The sequence below is a fragment of the Macrotis lagotis genome, chromosome 1 (genome assembly GCF_037893015.1).
Source record: "Macrotis lagotis isolate mMagLag1 chromosome 1, bilby.v1.9.chrom.fasta, whole genome shotgun sequence".
Lineage (NCBI taxonomy): Eukaryota > Metazoa > Chordata > Mammalia > Peramelemorphia > Peramelidae > Macrotis > Macrotis lagotis.
The window spans coordinates 444,771,287-444,795,401 of NC_133658.1; positions in this window are offsets into that span (position 1 = coordinate 444,771,287).

A 24,115-nucleotide genomic window follows, 5' to 3' on the forward strand; every position below is an offset into this window, starting at 1 on the left:
CCAACAATCACCCAGCTGTAAGACCCTGAGGAAGCCACCCCAACCTCACTGTCCTGAAAAAATGATAATAATAATAATGATGATGATGATGATGATGATGATGATGATGATGATGACGATTGATGGTGATGGGGTGGCCAGGTGACACAGTGGACAAAACTGGCCCTGGAGTCAGGAGCACCCAGGTCCAAATCCGACCTCAGACACCCAACAATCACCTAACTGTGTGACCCTGGGCAAGCCGCCCAACCCCATCTGCCCCACAACTCCCCCAAAATAACAACAACAACAACAACAGCAATAATAATAATAATAATAATAATAATAATAAAATGTGCTTCAGTCTGTGTTCCAACACCACCAGCTCTGTCATAGGTGGATCACATTCTTTAGGATAAGTCCATCACAAAAGCTACTTCCATAATTTTCTACTGTTGCCATTGCTGATCGCAACTCCCTCCATTCGTACTTCTCCACTACCATACACTATATTTTCTCTCTTCTTTCACTCTGCCCCCTTCTTAAATGTGCTGTAGGGTAGCTGAGTGGCACAGCAGACTAATCACCAGCCCTGGGGCCAAGAGGCCCTGAGCCCACCTACCACCCCTAAGGCCCAGCAACCACCTGGCCCTGTGGTCCCAGACAGGCTATATAATCCCAGCCCCTTGTAAGAAGTAAAAAAGAAAATGTGTTATATCTGACCACTCTCCCCCATGGTCCACCCTCTCCTCCATCCCCCATCCTTCTTCTCTCCTTTTTATTCTAGATGTCTATACCCCATTGAGTATATATGCTGTTTCTACTCTGAGACACCTCTGATGAGAGCGCCCTCATTCCCCCTCGCCTTCCCCCTTCCATATCATTGCAATAGCTCATTATAATAAAAAAATTCATCATATGAAATATCTTAGCCTGTTCTATCTCTCCTTTCTCTTACTCCCCTTAAATTTCCCTTTTAGCTATTGACTCCATTTTTACAACATATTATTTCTTCAAACTCAGCTCTCTCCTGTGCTTCATCCATAAAAGCTCCTTCTATATTCTGTCTTAAATGAGAAGTTTCCTATGAGTATTATCAGTATCATTTTTCTATGCTGGAATACATGTAGTTCATCATCATTAAATCCCTCATATTTTACCCTTCTCCTCTGTTCTCTGTGCTTCACCTAAGTCCTGTATTTGAAGATCAAGCTTTCTGTTCAGCTCTGGTCATTTTAACAGGAACATTTGAAAGTCCCCTGGTTCATTGAAAGTCCATCTTTTTCCCTGGAAGAAGACATTCATTTTTGCTGGGTAGTTGATTCTTGGTTGCATTCTGAGATCTTTTGTCTTCTGGAATATTTTATTCCAAGCCCTATGAGCCTTTAATGTAGTTGCTGCTAAATCCTGTGTGATCCTGACTGCAGTTCCATGATATTTGAATTCTGTCCTGGCTGCTTGTAATATTTTTCTTTGACTTGGGAGTTCTAGAACTAGGTTATAATATTCCTGGGGGTTGTTTTTTTTGGATCTCTTTCCAGGGGAGATCAGTGGATTCTCTCAATTTCTATTTTGCCCTCTGCTTCTAGGATATCTGAGCAATTTTCTTGTAGGAATTCTTTAAAAATTATGTCAAGGCTCTTTTCCTGATCATGACTTTCAGGTGTCCCAATGATTTTCAAATTATCTTTCCTGAATCTGTTTTCCATATCAGTTGTTTTTTCAATGAGGTATTTCACATTTTCTTCTAATTTTTCATTTTTTTGGGGTTTGAAGTATTGTGTCCTGACTTCTCATAAAGTCAGCAGCTTCCTTCAGCTCTATTGTGGATCTGAAGGATTTGTTTTCCTCAGAGAGCCTTCTTATCTCTTTTTCCATCTGGCCAATTCTGTTTTTAAAGCATTCTCAATAACTTTTTGAACTGTTTCATCCATTTTGCCTAAACTGGCTTTTAATATTGCTATTTTCTTCAGCAATTTTTTTGATTGCCTTGACTAAGCTGTTGACTTCTTTTTCATGTTTTCCCTGCACCTCTCTCATTTCTTTCCCTAATTTTTCTCCTATCTCCCTCACTTGATTTTCAAAATCTTTTTTGAGCTCCTTCATAGCCTGAGTCCAATTTCCATTTTTCTTGCAGTCTTTAGATGCAGGAGCTTGTACTTCCTCATATTCTGATTGAGTATTTTGATCCTTCTTGGTATCATAGACAAAGTATTTCTAATGGTGTTTCTCTTTTTTCTCTGTTTACTCATTTCCCCAGTCTGTGCCTGGTATTAGGGTGCTTCCTGAGCTTTTGAGTATTATTGGGACACGCCTAAACTAGCATCTTCATATGTGAAGCTCTGTCCTCCCTCCTGGTCTGTGAATGACCACAAGTGCACCCTTCTGCCACGAGGCTGAGTTGGGGGGAGGCCTGCTGTTCTATGGGGGGCCTGGACTGTGATCAGGATCTGAATGTGGTCAGAGACCCAGATTCCTTTTCCAGGGACAGAGGACAGACCTCAGAAGTCTCTCTCCACTCTCCTATATAGGCTGAGTACTCAAGGCTGCCAAGGCCACACTATTCGCTAAGTGCCCTGAGCTCTGGTATTCACAGCTTGCACTGTCAAAGGTCCCCCTGCTGATCTTACAGGTTGTGTCTGGTGCTCCCCAGGGTGTAGATCAGGAAACTGCCCCTGCTGCAGTGAGCCATGGCTCCTAGTGCCCTGGGGCTGCCTCTGGGAGGCTGAAGTTCCTTCACTCTGGTGGATGCCCCTCTAACCCAGTGGAGCCGAGCCTTTCCACTATTTTCCAGGTTACCTTGGGTTGCAGAACTGCCTCACTGGATCTCTCTGTGGGTTCTGTCTCTTGAAAATTTAGAATCCCTATTTTATAAGTTTTGAGAGAGCACCTAAGAGAGACTATTCTCCTGTCACCATCTTGGTACTGCCCCCCACTTTTGGTTTTAATGGTTTCTGCTTTGTTAGTTTTTTTTAGCATAAAAATACTATATTTTGTCAAAGGTTTTTTTTCCAATATCTTTTGAGATGAGGCTATTGCTTTGAATATTTTGACTTTTGCTTAAATTTGTATTAATTATATTGATTATTTTCCTAATGCTGACCATCCTTGTCAACTCTCATTTGGTCGTAATAAATTATTTCTTGGATGAATTGCTACAGTCTGTTTGACAGGATTTTATTTAAAATTTTGAGTCAATATTAATTAATGACATTGGCCTATAGTTTTCCTTTTGAATTTGATCTTTCCCTTGTTTAAGTATTAGGACTATAGTTATCTTGTAAAAGGAGGCTGGCGAAGTGCTTTTTTTTCTAAATTTTTGAGAATTATATGTGAGGAATTGGTATTTATTTTTTAAAAGAGACTGATAGAATTCTTTTTCGTTGGCAATGCTTTTACATTTAGATCTCTTTTTCTTTTTTTGAGATTGTATTATTTAAGATATTTATTTGATTTTCTAATATTTTGGATAATTTTATATTTTGAAAGTATTCCTCAGGGTTTTTTTTGGGGGGGAATTATATAATTGTGCATTATATATTCAAATTATTATCTTTATTTCTTCTGCAATTTCATCTTACTCATATGCTATTTTTAAATTGTCTGCCTTCTTTTTAATCAGATTAAATTCTGCTCTGATAATTTTCATTTCTCTTTTAAACCATTCAGGAACAGTAGGCTGTGGTTTCAAATTCTCTTCAAATTCCACAGGTCCTCTGTCTCATTAAGTGCTGAATCATTTTCATTTGTATTGTAGAATTCATTTGCAAATAGCTGAACTTCATTTGCTAAGATCTGGAGGCCATATTTCTTTCTCCTGTTAATGTTTTGCTGTTTGAATTGCTTACAATCAAAGACTGTGAGATTTCTTTTTCTAGAGATATTTGGTCATTTCAGTTTTCTCCCTTTATTTTTGCCTTTTTTTTCCACTGTCTGATTCCTACCTTTGATGGAGTTTTTTCCTGGGCCCTTGATATTGACAAATCTCAGATTTTTCCCATGTTGGGAAATTCATGATTCATCAGCCTAAGCCTCTGGCCTCAAGTCACTTTAGCGGGGACTCCTGAGTCATCTAGCTACCTTTTGTGTTGATGCAACAGGGCTTTTTTCTATAAGAGTCTTTGGAGGATGGGAATTAGGGGGTGCTTTTAGGTGGAGTGTTTTAGCTCTATTTCTGGCCTGCCCTCTGTTTTTGACTATCTTGCAGGGGTTTTCTGCAGCTCAGATTACAGGATTTCCTTACAGGATTCTGCCCCAGAGAGCTGCCACAGCATGAGGACTGCTATGACTCTGTCTGGCTCTAAGTTAGAACTCAAAATTGAGATCTACACTGTATTTCTAAGAAGGAAGGGGGAACCAGGAATGGGTTGAAGTGGGTTCATTGCAAATCCAAGTGTTGGATTCTTTGGGTTGGTTAAGGGCAGACTTGCTACTAGTAAAGTGAGGGAGGGATGCTGCGAGAGCACCAAATAGAATTTGGTTCATGAATTTTCTTGTTTGTTTTAACATTCTTTTCGATTCTGGGAGTCCTAAATCATGAATACAGCTGAAGTTGCTTTATCTTTGGTGACATACTTTCTGTTTTGGAGAGGTTTGAAGGGAATCAGAGGAAATGCCTTGTCCTCCAACTTGTAGATCATATTACCTAGAACAAAATGAGATAATATTTGTAAAGCAAATGGAGGACCTTAAAATTGTATATAAATGCTAGTGATTATTATTATTATTATCATAAATCACCAGAGGATCATAAAGCAAAAAGAAAAGTTAAAATATATAAATCTCTTGGCAAATATTATAGTGTTTATGATGTTTAAATTCTATGGACTCTTCAGGGAGCATAGAACAAGCAACTCCAGAATAAATCAAAAGAGAAATACAATTCATAAAAAAGAAATTAGAAAACAATATTAGAATTAGATCTCTAAACAGAGCTTTAGCTTGAACCTGATTTCAAATCCAACCTCAGCCACGTACTAGCTGTGAGATTATGGGCCAATTCAATTGCCTCAAAATTAAAAACAAAATAATATAAAACAAAACCCAACTGACTTGGAAAAATTAAATCAACCTAGAAAATCTTTTCTGAGGAAGTTTGTTTTTATTTATTATCTCTTTTTCAGATCTATCTTGTTACTCAATACAGCAGGCATAGATTCTCCCCCTCCCCGTTCACATAATAGACATACACACATGTAAAACCAAAGTTGTCTCTCCTTTTCAAGCCATTTCATATAAATTTGAATTTTAGAATTGAAAAATTATAAATCTAGAGGTTGGAATCTTCTCTCACAATCTTATTTCATTTTTATCCTTTCTCAAACTTAGCTTTAATTTTTATGAATACAGTTAAATTTCAATTACTCATGGATGGTATATATGGGAAATCTTATAAATTATTCCAAATATAATGTTCTCTAGTTATAATTATGTTTTACATATAATTGTTTACTAAGGGAAAGAAAAAGTGACTCAATGGTCTAATCTGAATTTTACCTTTTTCTGTCACTCCATAACCTGTGACAGACGTCATTGGGCAATATTTAACAAAAATAAAAAATATAACACAGAATTGATAACATTTCATTTTAAAATTCAGTTATTATGCAGTTATGTACAGATTAGTGGTATCATTTCTGTTTCAGTTTGACATCACTCAGTCTATTTTGGGATGAGAACAGAATAGTAAGCTCTTGAATTTTATAACTAAATCAAAGACAGAGGAAACAGTAGCACAGGATTAGAGATTTAGACCTGGAAAAGAACCTGGAAAGAGACCAAGGCCAACTCTCTCATTTTGCAGATGAACAATTGCAGCAGAGAGATGTTACAGATCTAGCGTCACATGTGTAGGAAGCATCTGAAGCAGGATTTAAACTTAGTTCTTAATGCCAGATCCAACAAATTGTGCCACCTAATAATATAAGTTGAGAAAAGAGAAGATTTAATATGCTTACTACCAAACCATTTGCAGAGGCTTGGTGAACCTTTATCTAGAAGTGCATGATAAATTCAAGAGTTCTATTTTCCAATTTAGAGCATTCACAATTATTTAATTCTGATTATTTTTGGTTATTAACTATATGACAAAGAAATGGATTTTTGATTGACTGCTGAAGCAGAAATGGATGTTCATTCAAAAATCACTAACTGGACAAAGTGAATCTCTGGTCTTCATCTCTATTGCTTTCAATAGAGATGTAAGCCTGAGACCCTCATAAGTTATTTAATAAGTTAATAAAAAGTGAGACTTAGTTAAAACTAGAATAGGCAGTGAGAACCCCTGACACAGTTGAGTAGAATTCCATTCCTTGAGTTAGCCAACATGATTTACTAGCTAAGCATCAGAGAATGCCTAAGGATCTTAATATGGTATCTATACCTTTTAAGATTAAACTAATCTATCTTGCATGGGGAAGAAGAGGGGTAAAGACTATTCTTTCCACACAGACAGCTGCTATATCCATTTAAGTTAATATAAAGTCATAAAACATGACCCTGATATTGTTTTTGTCTGTTATGTCTCTCCTGTATAAGGAGAAGGAATATAACTGGAGCTCTAATGGCTGATGACAAAGGAAGTGCCAGCAGATCAAGATGGAAAGATATTTTTCCAAAGATGGCAACAATATCAGGGATTGTAGCTTCTTGTGAGAAAGAGACATGCTTACTATGGATTCTAGAAAGGCAATAATCAACACACCAAAACATATCTAAGACACACAAGATGAAATTCCTAAGGAAAACCTCATTGAGATCTCCATGAAAGGAAGAAAGAATTTCTGGGGCCAGGAGTTTGGAGATATCCAAATGATCACACATTTTTTCCATATGTGAACTTCATTACCATTGCACTTTAGGTTTGGGACACTTTAGGTTTGTAACAACTATTTTTCCTATGAGATATTTGTAAAAGTGATTTGAAAACCATAAAGTGTAACATGAATGCTATTTTTGTTGTTTTAATTACCTTCTCAGTAAACCTCTTTTCTGAGGGACTTCTATTTATTCACAATGGGTAGAAATTTGTGAACATTAGTATTAGAAGATATAATCCATCAGGACTATTTCAAGAATATTGAGGAGAGAAGTAGCAGATTACCTTCTGAGGAACCAACTCTACAGTGAGAGTAAGGGTTGGAAGAGTGTACCTCCATGGGATACTACATTCAAATTTCAATTATTAATTATGATTTTAATTTTTATTACCAAAGAGGATGTGTTCAATATTTTTTTGCTTTTATGTATTTGTTCCATCTCCTTTTTCAAGGCAAGCAAAGGAAAATTATAGATTAATATCTTTCGTGAATGGAGTCAGGAGACTGGATTTCAAATCTGGCCTGAGACACTTAAATATCTATGTGACCCTGGAAAAGTTACTTAATCTTCATTCACCTCATCTTGAAAGGTTGTCATGAGGATGAGGTGAAATAATATTTGTAAAGCACTTAGCACAGTGCTATGTAAAATCTTATTTCCTTCTTCCATCCCTTAATTAATATTAAAATTTTAAAGAAAACTCTATCAAATAGATCATTTAGAAAATTCTTTCAGATTCATTCATTCTGACCAAGCTGGATTTATGCCAGAGAAGGATTATTCTACATTTTGAAAACAACCAGTACAATACAATATATGCTTTAGTCTTTCCTCAATGGATAGGTGGTCAAAAGAGAGGAATGAACAAAGAAATTCATTGTTTATTTATATAAAACAATCTATTTAAATTTTTATTTTCCAATTTTCTCTTTCCCTCCCCCATTCTCTTCTACCCATTGAGGATTCAAGCAATATGCTATCAATTAAACATGTGAAATTATGCAAAATGTTTTCAAAGTAGCCATTAGCAAGAAAAATAAAGTAAGAAAATTATGCTTTAATTTGCACAAAGAGTTCATTAGTTCTCTCTCTGAAGATTGATTACATTTTTTTTTATTATGAGTCCTTTGGAATTGTCTTGGAACCAATTGATCAAAGTAGCCTTGTCTTTCAAAGTTGATCATCATTACAATACTGTCATTACTGTGAACATTGATCTTCCAGTTCTCACTTCACTTTTTCCAACATAGGTCTTGAAATAATCTCCCTTATTTCTTGTAGCACAAATAGTTCTCCACCATAATCATATAATTATGATTATGTCAACTTGTTCAGCCATTTCCCAATTGATGAACATATCCTTGATTTCTAACTTTTTGCCACACAAAGAGATGATACAAATAATTTTGTATTTATGTTTACTTTTGTTTTTCTTTGATTTCTTTTGGGATACAGACCTTATAGTGGTATTGTTGGGTCAAAAAATATGCATGGCTTTTATAGCCCTTTGTGTTTTCCAGAATGTTTTCCATCAACAGTTCACTAGTGTATCTGTTTTTTCCTCATTCTCTCTAGCATTTGTCATTTTTGATAAATGTGTGATGGTGCCTCAGAGTTATTTTAGTTTGAATTTCTCTAATCAATAACATTTTAATTATTTGATAGTTTATTTTACTTTCCCAATTACATGTTATGAAAAATTTTCAACATTTATCCCCATGCATATTTATGTTACACAATTTTCTTCCACCCTCCTTTCCCACTATACTTTGTGCTGTGGTAAACAGTGTAATGAACATTGTACAAGTACATTTGTGTTTCACATGGTAACAGAAAGGGTTACAAACTGTGTAGATTTTTATGTTTGATCAGGTCATATCTGTCCCCACAATGACACCCTCACTCTGCCTTGTCTTTAAATGAGAATTTAATGATAATATACTTATAATCCAAGATTATGTACTTATAACCCAAGAGATACATGATTACTTATATGCATTTATATGAAGAAAAACATCAAAAATAGATAGTGAAAAGGCAAGATAAGAGATAAAGAGAAGAAACAGTTCATCCAATCTGAGAAAGCTTCAAGACCTGAAAATCTGACTAGAGGAAGTCTAGTCACAATGCAGCTTTCAGGGTCTTGATTGGGAAAGTCCCTTTTGGCTTAGCATCCTCTGGGGGAGACATCCAAAGTCCACTTTCCCGAGTACAACTTTTATAGTGAAAAGTGGCATAGGTTAAAAGGTTTAACAAGCCTTAACTCTGATCCATGAGTTTTGTACAAAACAACTTCAGATCCTGAGTTCAAAGACTTTTTCCAGATGTCTTGTGGTAAACACTTAGGGATGAGCCAAGTCCCCTGTCTACAGAATCCAATCCACCAATCACCTCCTGAAAGAGATCCTCCCCCCAAAACTCCCAGGAATATTATAGCTAAATTCCATAACTCCCAAGTCAAAGAGAAAATATTACAAGCAGTCAGAAAGAAACAATTCTATTACCATGATGCTATAGTCAGGATTACAAAGGATTTTGCATCATCTACATTAAGGGCTTGTAGGGCTTGAAATATGATATTCCAGAAGGCAAAAGAGCCTGAATCATAACCGAGAATCAATTACCTAGCAAAACTGAACATCCTCTTTCAGGGGAAAAGATGGGCATTCAATGAAATAGGGAACTTTCAAACTTTCCCATTGAAATGACCAGAGCTGAACAGAAAGTTCAAGTATAGGATTCAGGTGAAGCTAGATGGCATGGAAGGGAAGGGTAATTTATGAGGGATTTAATAATTTTGAACTGCTTGTATTGTGTGGGAAGAAGATACTTATAACTCATATGGAACTTCTCATTTATTAGAGCAATTAGAAAGAACATGTATAGACAAGGCACAGGAGGGAGCTGAAAATGGAGGTATATTTTATTATAAAGATGGAGTCAATGGGCGAAAAAGGGAGAAAGGGAAAGGAGAGGTAGAATGAGCTAAAATATTCACATAAAAGAGTCAAGAAAAAACTTTTGCAATGGAGTGGAAGGGAGGAAGGTGAGGGAATGAGTCAACCTTGATTTTCATCAGAAGTGGCTCAGAGAGGGAATAACATACACACTCAATAGATATAGAAATCTATCTTACCGTGGAGAAAAATGAGAGGAAAGGGATGGGAGAAAGAGGATGAGGGGGAGGGAGGATTTAGGTAATAGAAGAGAGGAAAGATTGTGGGAGAGGGTAATCACATACAACACACTTTTGAGGGACAAGGTGAAAGGAAAGAGATAAAAGAATAAATGGGAGTGGGGAGAAATAGAATGGAGGGAAATACAGTTAACAATAGCAACTGTGGGGAAAAATACTGAAGCAACTTCTCTGATGGACTTATGATAAAGAATGCAACTCATCCCAGAGACAGAGCTGATGGTATCTGAACATAGACTGAAGTATACTTTTTTTCCTCTCCCTTGAGGTTCTCTAACTTTGTGGGGAGAGAGGAGGGATTATGTTTAGTTTTACAACAGGATTATTGTAGTAATGTGAAAATTTTTTTAAAAAAGGAGGGAGAGGATGGAGGGATGTTGTTAAAGGACAAATTATACAAGTTTAAAAATGACAGAGATGCTTTTGGAACAAAGAGCTGTAATACATTAGAAATAATAAAAGGAAGTTTAAAAAAGTAAATAGATTAAAATAAAAGAAAATAAGCCCTTTGGAAATGTTTTGGGTCATTATGTTGATCAAAATAGCTACATTTTTCACAATTGTTCATTATTACAATGGATAGAACGCTGGCCCTGCAATCAGGTGGACCTGAGTTCAAATCTGACCTCAGACACGTCATAATTACCTAGCTGTGTGATCTTGGGAAAATCACTTAACCCCATTGCCTTGCAAAAACTAAAATAAAAAATAAATAAAAAGTACTGCTACAAATATTTTGGTATATATGAGTCCCTTTTCTTAGATCTCTTGGATACAGACTTAGTAGGGGTATTGCTAGGTCAGAAAGTTTGTATAATTTGTGATAGTTTCAAATTGTCCTCCAAAATGGTTATACCAGTTCACAACTCCACTAACAATACCCAATTTTTCCATAGTTCCTCCAGTATTTGTCATTTGAAACATTAGCCAATCAGATGTTTTAGTTTAGATTTCTGTAAGCTGTTCTGATTTAGACCATTTTTTCCCATATGAGTATAAATAACTTTTATTTTTTATCTGAAACTGCTTTATTGTTTGAGAAATGGTTGCTATTTTTATAAATTTTACTCAGTTTTCTTTGTTTGAAAAACAAGTCTTTTATCAGAGAAACTTGCTGTAAAATTCCTTCCTGGTTTCCTGGTTTTCTTCTTACTCTACCTGTGTTTTTTTTTTTGATAAAAATCTTATTTTTATGTAATCATAATTCTCCATTATACTCCATTATACTACTTATACTGCAACAATGAGCACAAAAGTGCTGACAAAGTGGGAAATGCAAGTAAAAAATTCTACAGCCATACTCTTTATTTCTTATTTGGTCATAAATTCTTTCCTTGTTTTCCACATTCCCCTAATTTGCTTATGCTATCACTCTTTATGTGTAAATTATGTATTCATTTTGATCTTATCTTGCTATATGGTGCAAGATAATGGTTTTTGCTTAATTTCTGCCAAACTGCTGTTGGGTTTTCCCATTAATTTTGGTCAAATTCTTGCCTCCAAAATTTGGATCGTTAGCTTTATCAAACACTTGATTACTATAATGATCTAGTCATTATCTATTGATTTGATGATTATCATTTTGTAATATAGTTTGAAATCTGGCCCTGCTAAAAGTCACCTTCTTTGATACCTTTTTTCATTGATTCCCTTGATATTTTAGATCCTTTGATCTTCCAGATGAATTTTGTTTTTAATATTTTTTAAACATGCAAAATAATTCTTTGGTAGTTATATCAGCATGACACTGAATAAATAACTTAATTTAGATAGTATTATATTTTTTATTATAATTGCTTGATCTACCCATGAGCAATGAGCATTTCTCCAGTTGTTCAGGTCTGTCTTTATTTGTATGAGTGTCTTGAAAATGTGTTCATATAGTTAACTTATGCATCTTGCCAGGAAATCTCTCAAGCATTGTATACTTTCTGCAGTTATTTTAAGTCAAATTTCTCTTCTTTCTTTTCCAGGAATATTTTGTTTGCAATTTGTGTTTATTTTATATACAATAACTTTGCTAAAGTTATCGTTTCAAGTAATTTTTAAGCTGATTCTTTAGGGTTCTCTAAGTATACCATCATATCATCTGCAGAAAATGAAGTTTTACTTATTATTTTCTCATTTCCTATTCTGATTCTTTTCAGTTTCTTTTTCTTATCTTATTACAATATTCTATTGCTAATGAGAATCTTAACACATTGTTATTGTTCCATCTTTTTCAGTTATATCTGACTTTGTGATCTCATTTGGGGTTTATCTGGCAAAGACACAGATAAAATCTTTGCCTGTATTAAGCCTTTCTCCATTATATATGTAGCACTCACATGTGGAAGTTATTTTTGAAAGTCTTTTCCTTTCTATTGTTTTCTCTCCTTTTATAGGAACTTATAGTTTTATTATTATATTTAAATTTTATTTATTTGAAGGCACTGGAGTTAAGTGACTTGCCTAAGATCATACAGCTAGGCAGTCTGAGGCTGAGTTTGAACTCATGTTCTCCTGACTCCAGGGCTGGTGCTCTATACACAGTGCCACCTAGCTGCTTCTGAAAACTGGATCACTTTTAACTTGAATTCAGCACTGAATGAAAATCTTTTTTGAGCCATTTCTGGGCAGAATGTGGCAAAATGCAACCTAATATACCAGTAACAATGTGAAACAATGAGTACAAAGACAACAAGCTTGAAAAAAAAGCAGAAAATGGAAATATAAAAGTCTGCAACAATGAGCACAAAAGTGCTGACAAAGTGGTAAATGCAAGTAAAAAATTCTACAGCCATTGTATAAGATGTTCCCAGGTTTTAGACCCCAAATTTTTTTGAAAAAAGGGTGTGCCTCGTACATGGGGAACTATGGTAAGTGTCTGAGTCTGGATTTGAACTCAACCCCTTCTGATTCCTGCATTGGTCTTCTATCCACTGCACCACCTAACTGACCCCCAAATTTGAATTTTAAGGAATTATTTTCTTCATTGAACTTTGGTGACTCCTTTTCCATTTGGGCAATTCTACTGTTTTAGGATTTGTTTTGGTACTTCTTTTTCCATGAGACAAATTCAATTCAAAAAAAATTTTTTTTGTGGCAGCTAGGTAGCACAGTGGATAGAGCACTGGTCCTAGAGTCAGAAGGATCTGAGTTCAAATGTGACCTCAGAAAATTAATAATTACCTAGCTGTGTGATCTTGGGCAAATCACTTAACCCCATTGTCTTTCATATGTATATACATATATATACATATATATGTATATATATACATATACATATGTGTGTGTGTGTGTGTGTGTGTATAATTTGTTTTTCCAGCAACATGTAACAATAGTTTTCACCAATCATTTTTTTTTGCAAAGTTCTCAGTTTTACATTTTTCTCCCTCCCTCCCATTCCTCTCTGTCTCCTGTGGCAGAAGGTAATCTAATATAGGTTCTACATGTATAATTACACATAAATTCCTATCAATCTTGTGAAAGATGAATCAGATTCAAACAAAAAGGAAAAACATTAGAGGGGAAAATGAGATAATAAATAAGACAATTTTTAAAAATTGAAGATAGTAGGCTTTGGTCTGCACTTAAACTCCACAGTTCCCTCTCTCTGGATGTAGTTGGTGTTTTCCATCACAAGTCTTTTAGAATTTTCTGATTATTGTACAGCCAAAATGAACAAGTTGATCATCATCTAATGTTGTTGTTAGTATATAAAATGTACTTCTAGTTCTGCTCATTTATGCTCATTTCACTTGGCATCAGTTCACATAAGTCTTTCTAGGCTCTTCTGAAATCCTGCCTCTCATGATTTCTTACAGAACAAAAGTGTTTTATCATGTTCTAAGTCATGAACTTTTAGACTGACTTAAATGAAACCTGGTCTAGAACATGAAACTAACTTCTTTAACACATATATCCAGGTGATTGTTAGATGTTTCCACGTAAAACATTGTTATTACTGTTCAGTTGTTTTTTCTTCATGACCCTATTTGGAGCTTCCTGACAAAGATACTAGAGTAATTTACCATTTTCTTCTCTAGCTTATTTTACAAAAACCTGAGGCAAAGAGGGTTAAGTGACATGCCCAAGGTCATATAGTTATTAAGTGTCTGAGGGCAGATTTGCTTGCCTCAGTTTTTCATCTGTAAAATGAGCTGGAGAAGTAAATGGTAAATCACCTTTGCCAAGAGAACTCCAAATGAAATCAAGAAGAGTTGGACATGACTGAAAAATGACTGAACAACAAAATTAATGTACATGTTGATTAGTGCATGCTTTGAGATATTTCTATTGTTTATTATTTGCTAGGTTTATATGCTTATTACTAATACCATGTATATAGTATAGTAATGTCTATCTGCTAGTCATGCATTGTTTTTGTTGTTATTGCTTGTTTATATTTTCATTAATGATTATAATGTTAATATTTTTAGGCCTCTTCATATTTTGTGACTAGCTTTGTTTTGTTTTGTTTATTTATTCATCTCTATTTGAAGATTATTTATGATTATTTACTTATGTTTTATGGATACATGCATTTTTTAGGTGTGTGTATATATTATGCATGAAATTTAGACATTTAGCTTCTGAAGCAAACTGTTAAGTGATTCTTTGTATTGTGATATATATTTTGTAAGTATCAGAAATGAACATTTTCTTTTTTCTTTTTTAAAGAATATTTTATTTTTTCTGCAATTATATGTAAAAAATTTTTAGCATTCATTTTATTTATTTTATATTATTACAATAATTTTGTTGTGAGAATAAACATAACCCCCCCTCCCCTCAAAAATGATGAGAAACCTCAGAATAGTAAGAGAGAAAAAAAATGTACTTCAGTCTGTGTTCAGATTCTAATGGCTCTGTCTCTGGAATGAGTTGCCTTCTTTATCATAAGTCCACCAAAGAAGTTGCTTCAATATTTTTCCCACAGCTATTACAAGCTGTATTTTCCTCCACTCTATTCCTTCCCACTCTCATTTATTCTATTCTCTCTTTCCTTTCACCCTGTCCCTATTCAAGAATGTGTTGCATCTAAGTACCCTCTCCCATGATCTTCCCTCTCTTCTATGACTACTCCCCATTTCCCTCCCCCTGCCCCCTATTACCCCTTTTCCCATTCCTTTCCTCTCATTTTCTCTAGGGTAAGATATTTCCATACCCTATTAAGTGTGTATGTTATTTCCTCTCTGAGCCATTTCTGATGAGAATGAAAGCTCACTCCTTCCCTCTCGCCTTCCTCTGTTCCATTCCATTAAAAAGCTTTATCTTGACTCTTATGTGAAATATCTTAGCTGCTTCTTCATCTCCTTTCCCTTCCTCTCAGTACTTTCTTTATCACTCATTGACTCCATCTTTTTACTATATATCATATCATTATATTCTGCTCCTTCCTTTGTCCTGTCTATATATGCTCCTTCTAACTGCTCTTATGAATGAGAAAGTTCATTTGAGTTATCAGTATCTTCTTTCCAAGCAGGAATGCAAAAAGTTAAACATTATTAAGTTCCTCATAATTAGACCTTTTCGTTCACTCCCTCTGTGTTTTACCTGAATCCTGTACTTGGAGATCAAACTTTCTGTTCAGCTGTGGTTGCTTCAATAGGAAAGTATGAAAGTCCTCTCTTTCATTGAAAGTCCATCTTTTCCCCTGAAAGAGGATTTTCAGTTTTGCTGGGTAGTTGATTCTCAGTTGTAAACCAAGATCTTTTACCTTCCAGAACATCATATTCTAAGGCAAGCCCTTAATGTAGATGCTGCCAAATACTATGTAATCCTGACTATAGAGACAAGGTAGTTGAATTGTTTGTTTCTGGCTGCTTGTAGTATTTTCTCTTTGAATTGGGAGTTTTGTAATTTGGCTATAATAATCCTGGAAGTTTTCCTTTTGATATCTCTTTCAGGAGGTGATTGGTGAATTTCCTCAATTCCTATTTTACCCTTTTCTAGGATCTCAGGGCAATTTTGTTGTATTATTTCTTGAAAAATGAAGTCTAGGCTCTTTATCTGGTTGTGTCTTTCATGTAGCCCAATAATTTTTAAATTATCTCTGTTGGATTTGTTTTTGAGGTTGCTTGTTATTCCAATGATATATTTCACATTTTCTTCTACTTTTTTTTGAATAGTTTTATTTCTTCCTAATTTCTTCCAAAGCCATCAGCTTACTTTAGTTCCACTCTGCATTTGAAGGAATTATTTTCTTCAGAGAGCTTTTTTTATCTCCCTTCCAGCTGGCTAGTTCTGCTTTTTAAGGCATTTTTCTCCTCATTTGCCTTTTTTGTTGCTTTTTACATTTAGCCTAAACTGGTTTTTAACATTATTTTCTTCAGTATTTTTTTTTTGTATTTTTTTCACCAAGCTGCTGATTTGGTTTTCATGATTTATCTGCATCGCTCTCATTTCTCCTCTCAATTTGTCCTCTATTTCCCTTAGTTGCTTTTCAAAGTCTTTTTTTATTTCATCCATAGCCTGAGCCCATTTTCTATTGCTCCTAGAGGTTTTGGATACAGAAGCATCAATTTTAACATCTTTTGAATCTTCCATGGGACCAAAGTAGTTTTCTATGATCAGATTCTTCTTTTTCCTTTTTCTTTTTGCTCATTTCCTCAGCCTATGACTGATTTACTGCACTTCCAAGGCTTTGGGGAGTTTTGGGGACACCCACAGGGACCTTAATTCCCCCAAGGTCTTGTGAGAGGCTCTGTCTGCTCTATTGCCTGTGCCCTGGTTTGGATGACCACAGGCTCTCCCCTCTGGCCTGGAGCTGTGAGGAGGATCCCTGCTTGGCTATGATGGTAGGGGGGCCCAGACTGTAACCTGCATCTGAATGTGGGAAAATAGCTGAGTCCTGCCCCAGGGAGAGCAGAGAGACCTTTGCAGTCTCCCCCAACCCTCTTACTGTCTGTGGACTGCACTCTGGAGGTTCAGGCTGGCTTCCCTGATTCCTGCCACAGGTTCTCACCACAGTGCTGCTCTTAGGCCAGCAATTGCTACTTACTCACTCCGGTGTGGTAGAGTTCTCTCACCACCTTCAAGTTGTTCAAGTTGTTCCCAAGATCCCTGTGCCAGGAGGTCTGGAAAGCCATCCCTCTGCCATGGACTCAGGTGCCCCCAGTGATCTAGACACTTGAGCCCGGCTGCATAAAACAGAAATTTCCTGCAGAACTTCTAAGTTGTTTCTACAAGGAAATTGTATCATTCAGCCTTTCTGTGGGTTCTGCCCCTCTAAATTTGGGGTACAGTCATAATTTGTCAGCTTTTGGAGATTTTTGGGGAACAAGTTTCCAGGAATTCCTGCCTTTATGCTACCATCTTTTCTCTGCCCCATCAATAATAAGCATTTTCAAAGAACATTATTGTAGGAGAATTAATTGGTATGCTAGAAAAATCACTCTTGTTATTTTAAACATGTTGATGTTTAATGCTAGTACGTTTACTTGCAGTTTTCAATTATGTCCAGGCTGATTTTTGTGAGGATCTGCAACATTTCTGGTTTTGAGGAGGACAATCACTACCCAGATAGCACTGCCAAGGAGATGTCAAATTCCAAACTTAAAATTTACCAGTTTGATGAATTTTTTGAATTTGGAAATTGAGACTTGTAGGAAAGAGAATCAGGAATTTTCCATCTTGTGAACCATGTGAAAGCACAAGTCCTGATGGAGGAATATTCTTTGTTTTTTTTTTTAATTTTTTCTTTTTTAATTTTACAATTTTCCCCCTAATCTTGCTTCCCTCACCTCACTCCCCACAGAAGGCAGTATGATAATCTTTACATTGTTTCCACGCTATATATCACTCACACCCCCTTCTCTTATTCCCTTCTCCTACTTTTCTCCTAGTGTAAGATAGGTTTCTGTATCTGAATGAGTGTGAATGTTATTCTCTCTTTGAGCTAATTCAGATAGGAGTAAAGTTCACTCACTCCCCATTATCTCCCCCGTCTTCCCTTCCACTGAAAAGGCTCTTTTATGTGAGATAACTTTCCTCATTCTACCTCTCCCTTTCCCTTTATTCCTCTTTCTCATCCCTTAGTTTTCTTTTTTTAGGTATAAGCCCTACATATTCAACTCATACCTGTGTCATCTATCTAAGTATACTTCTTCTAACTGCTCTAATACCAAGAGAGTTATTATGAATTGCAAATTATCATCTTTCCATGTAGGAATGTAAAGAGCTTAACCTTATTAACCCCCCTTATGATTCCTTTTTCTTTTTTTAATGCTTTTCTTGAATCTTGTTTCTGAAAGTCAAATTTTTTAATTCATCCCTGATCTTGAATATTTATCTTTTCCTCCTGAAGGACTACACTCAGTATTTGCTTTAAAGCAGAAGCTGCTAAGTCTTATGGAATTTTGACTGTGGCTCCACAATACTTGAATTGCTTCTTTCTGGATGCTTACTCCTTGACTTGGTAGCTATAGAATTTGATTACAATATTCCTAGAAGTTTCCATTTTTGGATCTCTTTCAGGAAGTAATTGGAAGAGGCTTTCTACTTCTATTTTGCTCTCCAGTTCTAGACTATCAGGTCAGTTTTCCTTGATAATTTCTTGAGAGATGATTTCTAGACTTGTCTTTGTGATCAAGATTTTTAAGGTAATCCATTGATTTTTAAATTATCTCTCTTGAATCCCTTTTCCAGGTTAGTTGTTTTTCCAATGATGCATTGCACTTGTCTTCTCTTTTTTCATTCTTTTGGCATTTTGTTGTTGTTGTTTATTGATTCTATTTGCTCAATAAAATAATTTTTAAGGAATTATTTTCTTCAGTGAACTTTTATTCCTCCTTATCCATTTGGTCAATTCTACTTTTTAAGGAGGTTTTTACTTCAGTGAATTTTTGTGCCTCCTTTTCTTTTTGGACTATTGTATTTTTTTTAAAGATGCTGTTTCTTCAGTATTTTTTTGTGTTTCTTTTAGCAAACTGTTAATTCTTTTTTCAAGATTTTCTTGCATCATTCTCATTTCTTTTTCCAATTTTTTAAAATCTTATTCTGAGTATGTGTTTTGATTTTCCTTGACACAGTAGTAATGGGGTTCTGCTTTCAGGGTGGAGAGTGCATTGACCCAAACTTTAGGACTTTTGTGCAGCTGTTTTCAGTAACACTTTTAGGGACTATAAGTTTTCAGTTCTTCTAGGGTGGTGTGATCTCTCCTGGACTGTGTTCTGGTCTTGTAAGCAGGAGGGATGTATCATGATTATAATTGCTAATATAATTCAAGTTACTCATGAATTAAATAACATAAAAACTTAAATCATAATATAACCCTTAGACCTAGGACAGAAAAGAGGAAGGAAACATGCATTTAGAGAATATTCCTATATTTCAGATGCTGAATCAGTACTTGAATCCAAGTACTGAATTAGTACTTAAATCAGTACTATTAAAATAGCAACTCATTTTATCTTCACAATATCTATAGGAGGTATATACTATGATCATTTCCATTTTATAATTGAGCAAACTTGCCCAGGATAACACAGAAGTTGAATTTGAACTCAGGTCTTCTTGACTCTAGGTCTAGCACTCTATCCACTTACATCACTAGAAATGAAAGAAGGGCGTGGCAGAGAAGAACGCTGAGAGGAAAAAAAGAATAATCAATCTTAAGGAGTAACTTTAAAAATCTCTTAGACATATAAAAAAAGATGATATCAAGTATTGGGTAAAACTGAAACTGAAATGAGTCTTTGCTCTTGGATTCCTTATTTTCTAAATTATGAGTTCAAATAGGTTGCCACGAAGTTCACATAGTAGAATCTTTAAATGAGATCTTTGAACACTTTGGAAGAATGAGAATTCATTTTAGCATTAAATCTTCCTTTCAGTGATAGTACTATCAGCTTCAAGACCAATAACCCCATAAAATTTAATAAATTTTCACTCTTTTATCTTTACCATTTCTCCCATCAACTACACAAACACATATATTGGTTCTAGAATTTGGCAATAAATTTCTACTAACACTCTCCCAATGAACACTCAGACTGAATAACTAGCTACTAGTACATTTATGACTAAATGAAGCTTAAAATATAACTCTTTACACTGAGAATTATTTGGAGAGGAAAAATATCTTAGGCAGATGTCTTTTTCACAGCTTATAAGAATATGTGATATTATTTGTATTTTTCACAGTTAAATATCCAAATCTGGGAGACTGGCAAAGAAAGCCAAATGCATTCATTCAAAAAATGCAACTAGCAAAGATCTGTATTGTTTTGTTTCAATCTTTTTTATACTACTGAAAATAGTAAAGCCTCCTGTTATGCAGGTTCAGGTATTCTCTGGGTCCATTAAAGGTTAGTGACATTTTCAAATCATGTTTGTTTTCATTCTTCCACTCATGCACCTCTTTTCATTCCAAGAAGCGAACTGAGCTTAATCCATAACTTTTTATATATAAAACATTAACTTTAAAGCTTGTTCTTCTGGTAATAATTGTTCTTCTAGACTAGCTGGGTTTGAGTTTACACATTTAGCCAACTCTCAAACTGACTGTTTAAATATTGACCCCTGTTAAGTTCATCCATAGTTAGGATTCTAACAAAGTGGGAATTTGACATAAGCTCAAATACACATGTCTAAGTTCTAATTATTATCTTTGAATCATTTCTCTGAGTCCTTCAATAACTTGGATACTAGAGATATTAGAAATAGACACATTTAGGGATAGAACAAAGAAAGGTTAGATATGAGTGGCAAGTGTCCAATGAATGCACAAAATCTATTCCCCAAAATGTGAATTTTCTAATCAGAACAAGAAAAATATTTTTTTCAAAATAGAATTCTGACATTTAGAATTTTTGACATACTTAAATCACTTGAGGGAAAGATTTGCTTCTATGATGTAATGAAAGTCAGGAAATGGAAGTTTCTGTATAGGTAGGGAAAATGATGATGGAATGTGTTTACACTTGTATTCAGTGACTATCCTGACATATACATCTGACACAGTAAAAAATGTTTAAAATATTACTCAATGGACATGCAAAATCCTTAGAATTCAACCTGAAGTCTGTAGGAATCTCAAGTGAATAGGGTAGAATGTTAAGGACCCTGGTCTTTAATATATCATTTATTTCAATAAATCTAATTACCCTAGTATTATAAACATTATTATATTCATATTTATTTCATCTCAAACTAATTTGATAGAATTCTGTGTCTTTGCTATTATCTGATACAATTAGCTCTCATTAGCTCATATTTCACTCATTTTCTCTTGACTGATTACACTACATACTGATACTTAGTAATATCAATATGTAATGTAATCAGTCAGGAGTAAAATGTTGATACAGTGTCTCTAAAACTATCACATTTATCATTCTGATTGTCTTTAAAATACCAATATTCTTTCTATAATTTGTGTCTTAATAATGTAGAATTTGATATTAATAATTGAATTCTTTCTGCCACTTGTTGCCATATTGATTAAATAGCATTAGCTACTGAGAGATGTCAAACTATTGATCAGTTTCAGAAAGCAAATTATTATTTCTATAATGTAGTTTTCAAAGCACAGAAAATAAAACAGACTGACTTCTTTTTCTTTTGAATTTCTTCAATTTTATTCCTGATTTGGAAAATTATGGTCTTTTTTTTCTTTTCTCCTCTTTCTTTTCCTTTTTCCTTCTCTCTCTCTCTCTCTCTCTCTCTCTCTCTCTCTCTCTCTCTCTGTGTCTCCCTCCCTCCCTCCTTCTCCCTCTCTCCCTCCCTCCCTCCCTCCCTTCCTCCCTCCCTCCCTTCCTTCCTTCCTTCCTTCCTTCCTTCCTTCCTTCCTTCCTTCCTTCCTTCCTTCCTTCCTTCCTTTCTTCCTCTCTTTTTTCTTCCTTCTCCAACCCCTTTCTTTCTTTTTTTACTTTCTCTAGTTTTCTTTCTTGTTTTAGTGTTTGAGTCTTTCTCCTATAACTATATGGAGAACTTCAGGGAAGCAAGAATACACAGTGGATTCTTTGTAAAAGAGGCGAAGAGGTTACTCCAATTGTGCTACTGCTAAATTGCCCTTTGAGCATCTACAGCAGGAGTTTATAAATGACAAAGAGCAAAGCATAGAGTTGTCTATTAGATTATTACAACTGAAATTCTAAAGACTAAAAGAAAAAGGTAAAAAAGCTTTTCTGTAACCAATTTGATATAATCCACTGAGCTTTCATTGGGGGCCATTTGTAAATGCTTTTCTATATTACTCTGATAAAATACACACAGAAGCCCTACATTGACTTCTTAGATAAAGTATTTTATTGCTGCTACTTAGGATGTGAATTTGTACATAAATTCAAAAATACAATACTTGCTGTTTCCCTTCCTCCTCCCAACCAAGTATTAAGCCTCTTGGTTTTTCACTAAATTACAGATCATTCTGGGAGAAATAATGGCACAACAGACTCAACTGTATTTTTCCTGGGAGATTAGCTCCTAGACATCAAGCTGGTCTTGAGCAAGATCATAAGGTTTGTTAAAAAAAATATAGAACACTAAAAATTGTAAAGTAGCAAATGATTTAATGGTTTTGATTTTTTGAAAAGTTAGAAATAAGAATCATTTAAAAAATAGAAAAGAGAACAGATCCACATTAATTTTGCCAAGCTAAATGACAGAAGACATTAAATACCAGAGTTACTATAATAATCTCCATTTGAATCATGGCTTTCTTGAACTAGGTTAATCCTTAGGCAGGAACTAATTGCTACAAACACTAATTTTCAAGTCTCTTTTGTTTCCCTTCACAGGCACCTCTGGACACAGAAGGTACCCAATTAGTAGAATTCATGGTCCTGATTGTGTATTGTAGGGCTAGTATCTGAGCTGTATAAACACAGTTGATTACTATCCCACTGTAATGGCTGATTTTCTGATTACTTAATAAGGCCATCTATTCTGTATCAGAGCCTGGCAAAAGCTGTTGGTGAAATCAGTTAGGTCATTTTTTTTCTCTTCTGAGTGGCAGGAGGAGTCTGTGATGGTAGCAGTTGACTAAAAACATAATTACAGGCTATTTAATCACATCTGTTTCCCCACTTAACATTGTTCTTTCAAGTTAGACAGAGTTAAATAAATTGAAAGGACAATAATAGCAAAAAACCCCCCACAAAAATTATTCTGACATGGTTAAAACATTAGGGTTTTGATATAATTGTAGAAAACAAATTTAAGTGATTTTTTGAAATTATTAATTTTTATTAGCTATTACACATATTTTGTGTATGATTGTTTTATGATTATTATAATATTTTTATTTTCATTTTTCAGATTCCATGTCATATAAACATCTTTGTCTGACAAGTTTTGATTTTTGTGTCCAGTCTTACAGAGATGACATTGTTTATTATAATAATTTCATATGCTTTTTATGCATTTATTGTGATTAAAAATTCAATAATTCCTATCTCATTTTATTTTTAATCCTAAAATCCTAAATCCAAAATAATATTGTGCCAGTAGACAAGGCCAAGTATGAATCTCACCCAGGAGCATCTAAGTTCACTCTGAACTTCCCCTTTTTCTTTCTGAGTATCATACCTGTAATTTATCAATCATACAAAACTGCACAGTAATCAAAGAAATAGAGCTCAAAAGACATGTGGATAATTTGATGCTGCTGGTAGACATGAAGTCCTTGTTTCATTCAAATTGAATAGGCCAATGATTCTATTTGGTATAGTGAAATAGCATAAAAAAGAAGTGATGGGATGTAAAACTCCAGATATTTCATATTAGCCTTTAATACATCTTCTTGAATAATTCTGTTGTTATGTGCTCATTTCTATTCAAATGAATCACGCCATACAGCAAAATGCTATAAAGCATTCTGGTTAAAATACTGAGTAGTAAAAGACACTTTTCAATACTACTCCTACAACCAATATGGTTAAGTGCCAGCAGATTTATAAGAGAAGACCATGCTAAAATTTCAGGTTTTTGGAAATAATTCCCTAAATATTAGAGAATGTTCTTTAGGAGTCTGTCCTTGAGGAGTTCAGGAAATTTTTTGTGTTGTTGTTTAAAGTAGTTTTCTTCTCTAAATATCTTGTTCAGAAGGGAAATTTGAATCTCACTTTAAAATGTTCTATTTAGAATATCTATTAAATATGTGGGTTCTATTTACAGTTAGACTAACAAATCCAA